Source organism: Bos taurus, chromosome 8, assembly GCF_002263795.3.
Source record: "Bos taurus isolate L1 Dominette 01449 registration number 42190680 breed Hereford chromosome 8, ARS-UCD2.0, whole genome shotgun sequence".
Taxonomy (NCBI): Eukaryota; Metazoa; Chordata; class Mammalia; order Artiodactyla; family Bovidae; genus Bos; species Bos taurus.
The window spans coordinates 35,006,933-35,021,836 of record NC_037335.1 but is presented as its reverse complement, the minus strand read 5'-3'; the positions used below and the strand labels follow the sequence as shown (position 1 = coordinate 35,021,836).

Genomic DNA, 14,904 nt, shown 5'->3' with positions numbered 1-14,904 from the left:
TTTTGGAGCCCCCAAAATAAAGTCTGACACTGTTTCCACTGTTTCCCCATCTATTTCCCATGAAGTGATGGGACTAGATGCCATGATCTTAGTTTTCTGAATGTTGAGCTTTAAGCCAACTTTTCACTCTCCTCTTTCACTTTCATCAAGAGGCTTTTTAGTTCACCTTCACTTTCTGCCATAAGGGTGGTGTCATCTGCATATTTGAGGTTATTGATAAACATCTTACTCCTACAAAAATAACCTTCAAATATAACTTAAATTTTACCTTCAGGAACAGGTGGGAGGATTTCACTTTCCAATTCCAAATCCATACCACCATCTCTCTTTTAGTTCAGACAACAGATTCCTAACTGATTTCCCTTCCTTTTTTTGACACCTTCCCACCATTGTGCTTCCACATTTGACTGGTAATCAACCAGTTGATCATCACCTTTTAAGACACCTGAGTGTCAAGCCCTCCAGGGAGCCAGACTGATTAGAATGACTTTTTCATAAGGCCCTCTCATTGGCACCTCACCCCTGTATCATGTTACCACATCATTTTAAAATGACATGTTTCCTAGTCTCCTGATGTTCATTTCCCTGAAGGCAGAGAACCTCTATTTAAGTTTCTTCTCTGCACTCGTAGCACCTAACACTCTATATGAGATACAGTAATTTCTCAGTAAGTGAGCTGAAGTAAACTATTGAAACTAAGATAATTTGGGTGTGTAGGAGAGATGTATAATTTTTCTAAGCCATCTACATTTTACAATATGGTTTTTCATCCTTGAGCACACTAACGAGGGCTAAAATTAAATCAAAGACATGCGTTACACTCTTGTACAACATAAAGACCCTTTGTATCAAGGGCAATTTTTTTGGCCATTCTACACAACTTGTGGGATCTTAGTTCCCTGACCAGTGATTTCACCCAGGCCCCAGCAATGAAAGACGGTCCTAACTACTAGACTGCCAGGGAGCTCCCTCAAATGTAATATATTTTTTTTAAATTTTATTTTATTTTTAAACTTTACACAATTGTATTAGTTTTGCCAAATATCAAAATGAATCTGCCACAGGTAATGTAATGTAATATTAAATAATATAAATGTAATGTAAATTTGTAAATGAAATGTAATATTTTAAAAAAGGAACCGATATAAAAATGGTTAAGAAGTTCACAACACTTCTTTTATCAAAAAGATTGTGCAAAGATAAAGACATATTATACAGGCTTATATAACCTCAAATTTACAAATGCAGAGTCATTTCTCTTCTATTCACAGAATGATAGAGATAATTATTTACAAGTTTAACACAAAACTGAACTCATTACAGAAATGGGAAGTGGTAAAAGAACATTTATTAAATGTCTATTATGTAGCATGTATAAAGATGTGCTTTATAACAAATTTATCATTTTAATAGTCACAAAACCTCTGTGAAAATTATTGCTAAATCCATTTTATATCTGAAATAACCTGGCCAGGACAGCTAGTGAGTGACAGAGTGGCTCTTAAAACTCAAAAAGGTCCAGTTTCAAAGCCACAATCCTCCCACTTCCTCACACTGTGAGAACACCTAGGAAATGCCCTAGTTTTCAGTTCATTATCAGAAATACTGCTCTGCGGAATACCAGGGGAAAAAGTAGTAATGACCAGCAGCAGGCTTGAGGTTGAGGCTGCACATCTATTGAAAACTAAGATTATTTGCATTGTGCTATTTGATTTAGTTCCCTGCCAAGTGTCATGCCAGAGCCCTGACACAACAGAGGTTTGTGCCTGGAGCCATTCATTCCCTGTCTGGCAGAATACATTGGCTGGCATGCTTTCCTTGGATATTCTAAAGTCACACTAGTCTCTGAATAGAGGCTGAAAAATGACTAAGAGGAAAAGCTTATGAAAAGAGGGGAAAAAAAAAAAAACAGTGTATTTCAATTTTAAAATCTCAGAAAATTATCCAGATATGCAGATGAGTAGTTTATTCTTTCCTGGAAGGGTAACATGTGGAACACATAACATAATTTAGAGCCAAATTTAAAACATAAATGTGTATATAAGTGTATTTTCAAAAAAGAACTATGCGTAAAATAGAACAGACATCAATTATTATTCATGATGGCATATGTAGCCACAATTTTTCTTATAAGCACAAAACAACTTCCAAGTTTTCTTTCAATCTAAAGTTACTTTATCACGCAGAAAAATAAAAAGAACTGCCTTGCCAAATTCTTTGTGGGGTTTGGAAGGACCCCAAATAGAATAAATGATCTAGAGAAGATTTAGAGAAATTATAACAGACATTTGTGAATCCATTTGATATTTAAATATCTCTAAATGAACAACATCAGAGCTTGTATCAATACTTTATCACTTAAGTTCCTCATGTGTTAGTTCATCTTTTCATCTACTTTCTCCATAGCAAAGAACTGGGTTTAATTGCTCCTATCTGTGAGTTTCAGTTTTACTTTAAATAGTCTTCATCCTGTCCACTACAGTCCCTGAGGATCTCAGTCTCTATAGTCCTAACTCAGATTTCCCACCAAGTACTTTTTATTCACGGTATACATTTTCTTTTCAGCTATGTTATAGGATTCAAGGTTACTACAATTCTTGATCTTTGCAGTGTTCTTTGTTCCATTTTTTTTAATAACAGAATTCAATTTTGAAATCATAGGCATCCTTTACCAGCCTTATACTGACCCCCTTATCTTTCGGGTACCACATTAACATCTTATTTAGCTATATGTGTACATATTTTCCTGCCTGCTTCCTATTTTCATGCCAATTTGTAATTTTTAAATGATTTCAACATTTGATTTGCCAAAACTAGACATGTAGTTTTTGACAGGCAATTTAACTAACCTATATCCTATTTCAATAATTTATTCATCAGCATCACTAATGACTGTGTTAAATACCTTCCATCAGCCTTAGAATAGTCCCACTGCTTTGCTAACAGGCACATTAGCAACAACAGTTCTTTGAATATAGGTTGTGTGGATTAAGACATCCTGTGGCAAGGCAATACTATGCATTTAACAATTAGACTTTTTCATTCTGTTACTTTATCACTAGAGTCATATTTTGCCAGATCAAAGAGTATATATCATATACATAAACATGTATTACAATTCCATACAGCTAAGCCTGAGACAATAATGCAATTGTTATAACATTCGTATATGTTACTCATGAAGAAAGTTGGAAATATATTTCAAATAGGCATACCTTTGACCAAGGCACATCCTGCTGTGGTCTCAGGACAGGAACCTATTGTGAAAAATATATTTGATACTTATTAATACACTTAGTATTAAGAACAGATTGAGAAATACCAACACATAAAACAGCAACATGCTTTAAACTCAAACATGCTTTAAACTCAACATGCTTTAAACTCAACATGCTTAAACTCAAACTCAATACTAAAATACTTATTAATACACTTAGTATTAAGAACAGATTGAGAAATACCAACACATAAAACAGCAACATGCTTTAAACTCAAACATTGCTCAAAGTGGGAATCTGCCATTAACTTCAAAGAGATGGTCTTTTTGACTTTTATAGATGAAGTTCATTAAGAAAAATTAGAGATAAATACTCTGATATAACACTCAATCTTAATCTCCAAATGAACTCTATTCCTTTATATCTTAAAATAAATGTTTTTCTCAGAAAGAAGTAAACCCTGATACATAAATTTAGGCAAAAATTGAGACATTACTTTTCCAAAATGCTAAATGAATTATTATATTCAAAACAGGAAAATTAAGAGACAAGTTTCACATGTTTTATAATAACAAAAGCCTTAGAATATTTGTTGATCAAAAATGGCATCAGAGCCTCAATTAGAGTTAACAGAGAATCATTTTCACAGGATTAATGTTTCAAACTTTCATGCAGTGAAACTAAAATATGTGCAGATAATAGATTTAAATACATTCAAATCAACTTGAGTACTTTAGAAATCAAAAGAGGAAACAGAATCACATATTGCTACACTAGAGTCCAATATTTTCATCACTTCTATTTCATTATTCAATTAGATGCAGTGACACACTTCCAAATATGTTCAAAGACCCATCCACTCACAGAAATGTACAGATGTAAGTGTAAGAACTCTTTTTTTTTTTTTTTTTTTGCAGGGAATGATGCATTTTAAGTGGTATCTAATAGCTATAATTCTAGGTTCTGTGTTTTGCTTATGCTCTGGCCTGACTAGAGGAACAGAAAATCTCAGTAAATGACAGGGAGGCACTTAAAGTTTTCCACCAGTCAAGCAAGACTCCAACTGCCTAACATTCATGGGAGCAGAATTATAGGGTGAAGAGAAAGTACAAAACTCTAGATAGTCAGCATTACAGCCAGGATAATGAATTTATCACAGAAAAGCATATTGTCAACAAAGTCAGGGCTGAATTCACAAAACACACAATCTCCATATCCTAAAATATCCACTTCTCTGGCCTGATAGGAATAATTGGGGGTTTAAAGATAGGATTAAGGGTATTTGTTTTGATTTTTCTGAAAGGAACATATACTCCTTTAAGTGGAAATAAGTCGCAAGAGAAAAGGAAGGAGACATATTTCAAAATAGTGGTTTAATTGAACTTAGCATAGGTTAGAATTAAGAGAGGAAAAAAGACTTCAGATGAGAAAATGGGGGAAAAGGGAAGAATACAATGACAAGAATAAAACACCTATAGACTCAATAAGGAAAAATTTAAATATCAAACCTGATAGGCAATATATTTGGAAAGCTATGTTTTGATTGGTTGTTATTTTTTATATATCGTGATGGTAATGAAGTGTTTTCCCTCATAGCTCAGTTGATAAAAAATCTACCTGCAATGCAGGAGACCTGGGTTTGATTCTAGGGTCGGGAAGAGCCCCTGGAGGAGGGCATGGCAACCCATTCCAGTATTCTTGCCTGGAGAATCCCATGGACAGAGGAACCTGGCGGGCTACAATCCATGGGGTCACAAGAGTCGGACACAACTTAGCAACTAAACCACTACCACAGTAGTGAAGGGGAGGTGGTGACCTATCATCATTTCATTGACACTGTTTCATTGTATTTTTGTGTGATTTTTTTTTTTTTGTATTTTTACAATGTTGTATTGGTTTCTGCGGTACAACAACATGAATCGGTCATAACTATACATATATCCTATCCCTCCTGAGATGCAGATGAAGGTAACAGACTTGTAGACACAGTGGGGGAGGGAGTGAATGGGACAAAGGGAGAAGGTAGCATCAACACCCACACTATTGTGTGTAAGTGGATATGCGAGAAGTTGCTGTATAACACAGGGAGCCCAGTCTGGTGTTCTGTGATGACCTAGAGGGGTGAGATCAGAAGTGGGGGTGGGGAAGGCTCAAGAGGAAAGGGACATATGTACATTTAATGGTTTTAACACAGGCATTTTCTACCAGGTGTAATTTCCTCCTTCCACTCTCATGGCCAGAGACATTTACCAAACCCTGGAGACATTTTTGGTGTCCTAACTGGGGGCGGGAGTCGGGGTGAGGGGCTATAGGCATAACTAGTAGGTAGAGGCCAGGGATGCTGCAAAACATCCTACAATTCACATGACAAACTTCCACAATAAAAAGTTTTTTCAGCTTAAAATATCAATCATGTTCTTAAGTTGAGAAACCCTGTTTGAATTAGCAGGGGATATGGGAGCCTCCTGCTACATAAGCTCTTCAAAAACCCTTCCAAATGATGAGATTATATCATTTATGTAGAGTGAGTCTTCAGCAAAAAGAATACTAACCCTAGTCAACAGTCCTACTTAAATACTGCACACCTAGTGCTTAATGAAGCCATGCATTGAATTCAGGTTGATCAGATAATAGCCACAAAGTTTTGTTTCAATCTGAACCCTATAGGGAACTACATCCTCATTCCTTTTCTCAAATGTTATTTAAGGTCAGAAAATATTTTAGTGGATTATCATTTTTGTTAGTCTTACTCTCAAAGAACACTAAATTCAAGGTCATATATCACATTGCTTGAAATAATTCAGCTTAAGAGATAGGATATTTGTATAATTTTACAAATCTAATAATATATCAAATATTAATTCAATACTTAACAATCAAAATAAAAGGTTTTTGAATATTACTGTTCTATTTTTTAATTTACATAAAATAACAACTGAATTTCATTAAGCAAATCTAAGATATATGGCTATTGAATACTTTCATAAAAAACAATATGTGTATGTAGTGTCAGACTTTATTTTTCTAGGCTCCAAAATCACTGCAGATGGTGACTGCAGCCATGAAATTAAAAGATGCTTACTCCTTGGAAGGAAAGTTATGACCAACCTAGATAGCATATTAAAAAGCAGAGACATTACTTTGCCAACAAAGGTTCGTCTAATCAAGGCTATGGTTTTTCCTGTGGTCATGTATGGATGTGAGAGTTGGACTGTAAAGAAGGCTGAGCGCCGAAGAACTGATGCTTTTAAACTGTGGTGTTGGAGAAGACTCTTGAGAGTCCCTTGGAGTGCAAGGAGATCCAACCAGTCCATTCTGAAGGAAATCAGCCCTGGGATTTTTTTGGAAGGAATGAGGCTAAAGCTGAAACTCCAGTACTTTGGCCACCTCATGCGAAGAGTTGACTCATTGGAAAAGACTCTGATGCTGGGAGGGATTGGGGGCAAGAGGAGAAGGGGCCGACAGAGGATGAGATGGCTGGATGGCATCACTGACTCGATGGACATGAGTCTGAGTGAACTCCAAGAGTTGGTGATGGACAGGGAGGCCTGGAGTGCTGCAATTCATGGGGTCTCAAAGAGTCGGACACGACTGAGCGACTGATCTGATCTGATCTGATGTAGTGACTTTGACTAAAACTAAACTTTGAAACGGAGAAGGCAATGGCACCCCACTCCAGTACTCCTGCCTGAAAAATCCCAAGGATGGAGGAGCCTGGTGGGCTGCAGTCCATGGGGTCACTAAGAGTTGGACACGACTGAGCGACTTCACTTTCCCTTTTCACTTTCATGCATTGGAGAAGGAAATGGCAACCCACTCCAGTGTTCTTGCCTGGAGAATCCCAGGGATGGGGGAGCCTGGTGGGCTGCCGTCTCTGGGGTCGCACAGAGTTGGACACGACTGAAGCGACGTAGCAGCTGCAGCAGCAGCAAACTTTGAAAACAGTTGCTACTATTCATGATAAAAGTATAATTCTGCACCATTCTCATTTTGTTCATTTGAGAGTTTCATTATCCCATTGCTAAGGGTATTTAATCTGTAAACTACAATGTTTCCTTGATATTGATTTAACGATATTTACAAACTATAAAACATACCATGTTTTAATTTGTTGGCTGCCTTCAAGGAACTTCTCTGCAAAAGCCAAAATCTCAGGAGGAAATTCCCTAAAACCATTCATTAATTACAGATGAATTTGTACAGCTAAAAGTGATGTACTAGGGAAAGAAAGAGGAATGTTTTTATTTTTGTATAGCGACCCCATGGACTGTAGCCTACCAGGCTCCCCCGTCTATGGGATTTTCCAGGCAAGAACACTGGAGTGGGGTGCCATTGCCTTCTCCGAGAGAAAGCTTAGAAATGTTCAAATATGCCTATGTCCTTACTATGTTTTGAGCACAAGAAGTGTTCTTATCAAAGTATATCTAAGCCAACAGTTACTTTACCGGAGCAGAAACACTGTTTTACTCCAAAATAAATAAACAACACAGTGATTTATGCCCCTTATATGAAATATGAGTGCTTTATAGACTTTGTTATTACTCCCACCTTTACTAATGATTAGTATCCAATAAATTTGACTATACAGTTATATTTCAGTAATTTTCAGATACAAAGTATTTTAAACTATTTCTTATTCCTGTCTTTTTCTTTAGTCATATCAAGTAAATAGTTGTTAATATACGCATGAGTCAATGCATGTATTTAAAAGCTACATTTAATTTTTCCGTGCCTTATTCATACTGTGATGTATGGAATAACTTTATGTTATTTATGGTTACAACTGGATGTATTCATTTCCATTTTACATACAATGGGGTTGTAAGCATAAGCCATAGAGCTTAACATGGAAGACTTTCTCCAGACTGTATCATTTTTCCCTGTCAAATCTGTCAGAATATCATAAGGATAGGGGCAGAGTTATTCCACACTACCTTATTTAAATGTTAGGTCCTTAAAAATGACAATGTTTCATCCTATCTCAGAGAAAATTTTCACTCCATTTTCATTTCCCTACTGATGAATGACCCAATTTCAGGAGCAAGTTCAATAGATATGCTGTTTTATGCCAGACCTAGAAAGCTAACACAATTTGTAATTTCTAAATTATATTGCAGCTCTACTCAAATGTGTAACAGAGGTAAATGTTATCTTAGACAGTCTTCTGTTTTTCCTATCAATACTTATCTTTCTCTATAATGGGCTTATTGCATAATCAGTGTTCTCCTAACGTTTCCAGGTTTCAAGGGCTTGTCTATCAGTGGACACAGCTTCTCTTTCTTGTCTCCCCAATGTACTCTTAAAGTGATTCTCTCTTGACTTAAAGAATCTAACACAAAGATTCTAATTACTGAAAATGGGTTGGCCTGTATCTATCTTCGAGGGTATTTGTTTGCAAAAAGTAAATAATACTTTTTTTATAGAGCAGCTTTGTGTGGTATTTCATTTGTTTTGATAGTAACGAACAAGTGTGGTACAATTGCCGTCTTCTCTCATTGACAGCGGTAGTATAAACTGGAAAGCAATTTTCCAGCATGCATCAAAGACTACAAAATATGTGCCCCCTTTCACCCAGTTATTCACTTCTGGGACTCTCTCAAAAGGACATATCAACAGATGCTGACAAGCATTTATGTATTCTGATAATCCACTTCACTACTATTTATACTAGCTCCTCTCCCTGCAAAATGGTAATACTTTAAATATCTCCTAATAGAGAAGCTGAATTACTCTCATGGGTGAGGAAATATTGTACTTTAATTTGCAACCATACTCTCAACAAATTTTAACAGTGTGGGAATATAAAGTAAGCTTCAGAATTTTAGGTGAATATCACGATACAATAGGGTTCAGTTATGTAAAACTAAATCCACAATTTCAGGAATTCCCTTTAGTCTTGCTCCCCTTAAAACAAAGAGCTTCCTTTTATAAATTAATGAAAAACTCAATTCCAACAAGTAGACATAAGTTTTTCAGCAGAATCCTTCATTACCTTGGAAGGAATAGGGAGAAAGAGATTTTGCACAGTTACAATCTGTGACTACAAACTGGCAACCGCTTCACTCTTGAAATGAAGAGACAGACACTCTTGCCTGTCTCTCTCTCATTACACCCAAAATAATTGGCAAAGATGACATCCAATTGCAACTTTCTTTTCTCATTTGGAGGATCAAGATGAAGTATTTTTTTCTTCCCTAACAGAGGTATCACAAAGTATCCCATGGCATAAGCCATAAAGACTAAATAATATACTAGATGCCCATCAGCAGATGAATGGATAAGAAAGCTGTGGTACATATACACAATGGAGTATTACTCAGCCATTAAAAAGAATACACTTGAGTCAGTTCTAATGAGATGGATGAAACTGGAACCTATTATACAGAGTGAAGTAAGCCAGAAGGAAAAACACCAATACAGTATACTAACATATATATATGGAATTTAGAAAGATGGTAACAGTAACCCTGTGTACGAGACAGCAAAAGAGACACTGATGTATAGATCAGTCTTATGGACTCTGTGGGAGAGGGAGAGGGTGGGGAGATTTGGGAGAATGACATTGAAACATGTATAATATCATGTATGAAACGAGTTGTCAGTCCAGGTTCGATGCACAATACTGGATGCTTGGGGCTGGTGCACTCGGAGGACCCAGAGGGAGGGTATGGGGGGGGAGGAGGGTTCAGGATGGGGAACACAGGTATACCTGTGGCAGATTCATTTTGATATTTGGCAAAACTAATACAATATTGTAAAGTTTAAAAATAAAATAAAGTTAAAAAAAAAACCAAAAAACAAAAAAAATATTCCACACTTTGACCTATCCTCTTTGTCACGAGGCACATGCATTGTTTTATTGGAATGCAACAGGCTAAACCTTACTGTACCATGATCATCAAATGAAAGTTTAGCAAATTTATATTTTCAGAAATAAAACATTGTTTTATTATTTTGTAACCTATGCTCTTGGGCAAATCATTGATCCTCACTAGGGATGATGGTAGTCTGAATAATCTCATAGTGAACATTATCAAGTATAACAGCCCACTAAAATCATCCACCTGAATAAATATATGTACCTGTAAAGTGATCTCTATATGAACAACTAATTCTATTTATCAGACACTGAAATTTTTAGTCTGAGAGAGCCAGTAGCAATGTGGTTACCAAATTATACATATCAGTGTGATTTAGGCACCAAAAGAAGCCTCAAGCTGGTTATTTAAAAAAAAAAAATGATTCTATGTAAATACTAAGCACTATAGTAGGTTACACTCCATATATATTTTTTTGTTTGAATTTTGTGAACATACTGCAAATCTGATAATTCTTAAGAAGGGTTGCTTATAATGTTCTCTCCCCATCATATTCATGATTGCACTTCATAAATGTCCAAATTTCAAAAAAATCAGAACCTACAACAGAAAACAAAAGCAATGGATTTAATGTGGAGCAACAGCAGCACTGCCCTCATGCTGGGTTTATTCAGAATGTAGTAGTAGCACCTTGCAAGGAGGCAGGATGGAGGGAGCAGGTCCCTCATTATTTCCAAGAGCAGGACTTCAGCACCAGTTTCAAGATTTGAATGTTCCATTATCATCAGTCAATAACTGGCATTTATAGATCTGACACTGCACTGGATCAACTAATTATATTAATAATCAGATCTCATTTTCCTTTGTCTTTTTAATTTTAACCACAGAGAGTTTTGTCCATGAAGGTCACTTGTTTTATGGTACTGCTAACACAGATATATCATCATTAATACTTTAGTTAAAATACTTCTATGAAGCTGAAGGGCTGGCTCCTTGTGAATTTTAATCTGTGTTTTTTGAGAAAGAGGAAATCAAGTTACTAAGTTATAGCTTTGTCAGAAATTCTGTGTCTTTGGGCAAGTCATTTAAACCGTCTGACCTCATTTTCTGCATTGTAAAATGAAATAATTAGAATTTCAATCTTAGGATTCACTCAGTCTTGAGTAGTTGTAGTTCTACCCTTAAACTTTCTTTGGGGAAGAAGAGTGGAGTTTCATACAACACCCAGAAGCTAGAATCTTCTAATTACTCTGTCTTTAATTCTTTACTTATGCAGTCTTTTGTTTTGTAATAGTCATATTATCCCCAGAATGAATTCAGTTTGTGTCCTTCTTCCACTAATGTCCTAAAAGAGCTTTTCATCACTTAAGACAATATATAAACTCAGCTTTGGCATTTTATGAAAATATAGTTCCTTTCTTGCTTATCTCCCACAATTCACTTATGTCACCCTTCTGCTCCTGAAAAAAATAATAAATAAACACACTTGCTGTTCCTGAATATGCTATTTTCTTTCACTTCTGTGTCTTTCATATTTGTTTCTTGTTTTCTGAATAATATTTTCCTGTTTTCTCTTATAGCTAAGTTCCTACTCATGCTGAGTCCTTCATAGCTCATCTCATACCATGCCCCTTTCCATCCTTTCCTTGAGTTTGTTTATATGACCCTAAGATGTGTATTTCTGATATGCCTTGCATTTCTGTATTATAACCCTATACTCTAATTTTTGCTTTAAAGGTGAGTCTCTTCCAAATACTTCTCAGTTTCTAAACAGGAGGGACTTTGCTGTTTGAATTCTCTTATTTAGCGCCTAGCACAATGTCTGGCACATAATAGACACTAAGAAAACATTTACTGAATAAATGGATTAAGAATTAACCATGTTTCATAGAATAATTTATTATCACTTGCTCTTTTTTATATATGAAAAAAATACCCCAAACAGTCTGCTGCTGCTGCTGCTACGTCGCTTCAGTCATGTCCAACTCTGTGCGACCCCAGAGACGGCAGCCCACCAGGCTCCCCCATCCCTGGGATTCTCCAGGCAAGAACACTGGAGTGGGTTGCCATTTCCTTCTCCAATGCATGAAAGGGAAAAGGGAAAGTGAAGTTGCTCAGTCATGTCTCCTTTTATTTTATAATAATGAACATGCTAGTTTAATAACTAATCAGCCATTATATGTTAAAATAGAGATGGTGACTTTCACTGGACTTTCCATTATATTAAAAAAAATTTTTTTTCAAAAAATTAAGTTTAAAACAAAAAAGAAAGATCGATATAGTTTGGTAAAGCACCATTATCCTCTTTCCAACAGCTGTTTGCTTCCACTTCATAGCACATCAGACAGCAGACCTTACCTGTAAACTAGATAAGAGCCAGCTAATTTTACTCACACATTTTCCAAATAGTCAGTATATACTTCCTCACATCTTCTTGGTTGAAAGGCATAAATTCAGAGAATCAATTGCCTAGTCATCCTATAAAAATACTTTTTAATTTAAGCATCCACATGAGGATATTCTGGGCAACCCTGAAAAGTAGTTTTATAAACGTGTACCTTGTCATATATAAATTCACATCTTAAAACAGATAGGATATCATATCTAACCTGTATTATGTATATTAAGAGTACTGGAACTATAGTAAGAAAACTAGATACAGCCTTATCTCTGGGTTTTAGATTTTAACTATAAAATGAGATGACAAAAATTTTTTTTAAATGAAGTTTAGAATTCTTATTTGAGAAAAGAAAAAAAGCCATGAGTATCTGTTTCCAATTTCACCTAACATATTTCCAAAACACATATAAACAAACATGTATGTGTCCAATCACACAGATAAAGGAATAGTTGTCAAAAATTAAATATACCTCTTAAATATGTAATAATATTCTACACTGATTTTAAAGAAAGATCTTACTGTTCTTTATAAAGTATATTATAATAAGTGAAAAGCAAAAATTGTAAGTGTCTACAAAGAGAATTAGAGTACCATTCGGTTCCGTTCAATGCTGTGTCGTGTTCGACTCTTTGCAACCCCATGGACTGCAGCACACCAGGCCTCCCTGTCCATCACCAACTCCCAGAGTTTATCCAAGCTCATGTCCATTGAGTTGGTGATGCCATCCAACCATCTCATTCTCTGTTGTCCCTTCTTCTCCCACCTTCAATCCTTCCCAGCATCAGGGTATTTGCAAATGAGTGAGCTCTTAGCATCAGGTGGTCAAAGTATTGGAGTTTCAGCTTCAACATCAGTCCTTCCAATGAACACCCGAGATTGATCTCTTTTAGGATGGATTGGTTGGATCACCTTGCAGTCCAAGGGACTCTCAAGAGTCTTCAACACCACAATTAAAAAGAAACAATTCTTCAGCACTCAGCTTTCTTTATAGTCCAACTCTCACATCCATACATGACTACTAGAAAAACCATAGCTTTGACTAGACGGACCTTTGTTAGCAAAGTAATGTCTCTGCTTTTTAATGTGCTGTCTAAGCTGGTCATAACTTTTCTTCCAAGAAGCAAGTGTCTTTTAATTTCATGCCTGCAATCACCATCTGCAGTGATTTTGGAGCCCCAAAAATAAAGTCTGTCACAGTTTCCATTGTTTCCCCCTCTATTTGCCATGAAGTGATGGGACCGGATGCCCTGATCTTAGGTTTCTGAATGTTGAGCTTTAAGCCAACTTTTTCCCTCTCCTCTTTCACTTTCATCAAGAGGCTCTTTAGCTCTTCTTCACTTTCTGCCATAAGGGTGGTATCATCTACATATCTGAGGTTATTGATATTTCCCCTGGCAATCTTGATTCCAGCTTGTGCTTCTTCCAGCCCAGTGTTTCTCATGATGTACTCTGCGTATAAGTTAAATAAACAGGGTGACAATATACAGCCTTGACGTACTCCTTTTCCTATTTGGAACCAGTCTGTTGTTCCATGTCCAGTTCTAACTGTTGCTTCCTGACCTGCATACAGGTTTCTCAAGAGGCAGGTCAGGTGGTCTGGTATGCCCATCTCTTTCAGAATTTTCCACAGTTTATTTTGATCCACACAGTCAAAGGCTTTGGCATAGTCAATAAAGCAGAAATAGATGTTTTTCTGGAACTCTCTTGCTTTTTCCATGACCCAGCAGATGTTGGCAATTTGATCTCTGGTTCCTCTGCCTTTTCTAAGACCAGCTTGAACATCTGAAAGTTCACGGTTCATGTATTGTGGAAACCTGGCTTGGAAAATTTTGAGCATTACTTTACTAGTGTGTGATATGAGTGCAATTGTGTTGTAGTTTGAGCATTCTTTGGCATTGTCTTTCTTAGGGATAACACACTTTTCAACAGAATCAGCCCAAAATGGGTTGTCTGTGAACCATTGTATAAAATACTCTCTGAATATAAAAGTGATAAAGCCTGGATAGAGGGGATACTCCAAGGGCAGGGATAAGGTCTAACTGTGATTCTCTAATTAATACCAATGGTGAGACCAGAGAAAGAAATCTAAATGGGATCACTCTAAACAATGATACATAGTTGCCTAATTGAAATATTACCTGTGAGATCTTTTGAAGAGCTACATGGAAATATGTAACATGTCAAGTAACAGAACAAGTATAACTCACAAAATACTGCCTAAAACCAAGTAGATTCTCAACAAATATTAGTTTCCTTTCCCCAAACTAGGCTAAAAATTTTGATATTGAAGTTTATCCTTAATGAGCTTTCAGAATTTCTCGAAAGGGCCTTTCTCTCTGTCCAGGAGGTTTTTACATCCTTCCTTTCCCTAAAAATAGTACTTCTGCTCTCTATTATCTATTTGCTATTTTTTATTTTTTGCAAAATCTCAATTTAGCTAATCTTTCTTCAGAAATAAACATTGGGT

At 36.1% G+C, this 14,904-nt stretch overlaps 1 protein-coding gene across 20 annotated transcripts in view; it reads right to left on the bottom strand.

Annotated features, from left to right (window-relative positions):
- PTPRD (protein tyrosine phosphatase receptor type D) overlaps positions 1 to 14,904 on the bottom strand; it is a 2,536,342-nt gene that overhangs the window by 1,581,910 nt on the left and 939,528 nt on the right. For all 20 annotated transcript variants that reach the window (XM_059889411.1, XM_059889419.1, XM_059889414.1 and 17 more), the window contains exon 5: positions 3,216 to 3,257. The gene's annotated coding sequence lies outside the window, so the exon portion shown is untranslated. The remainder of the gene's footprint in view (positions 1 to 3,215; positions 3,258 to 14,904) is intronic.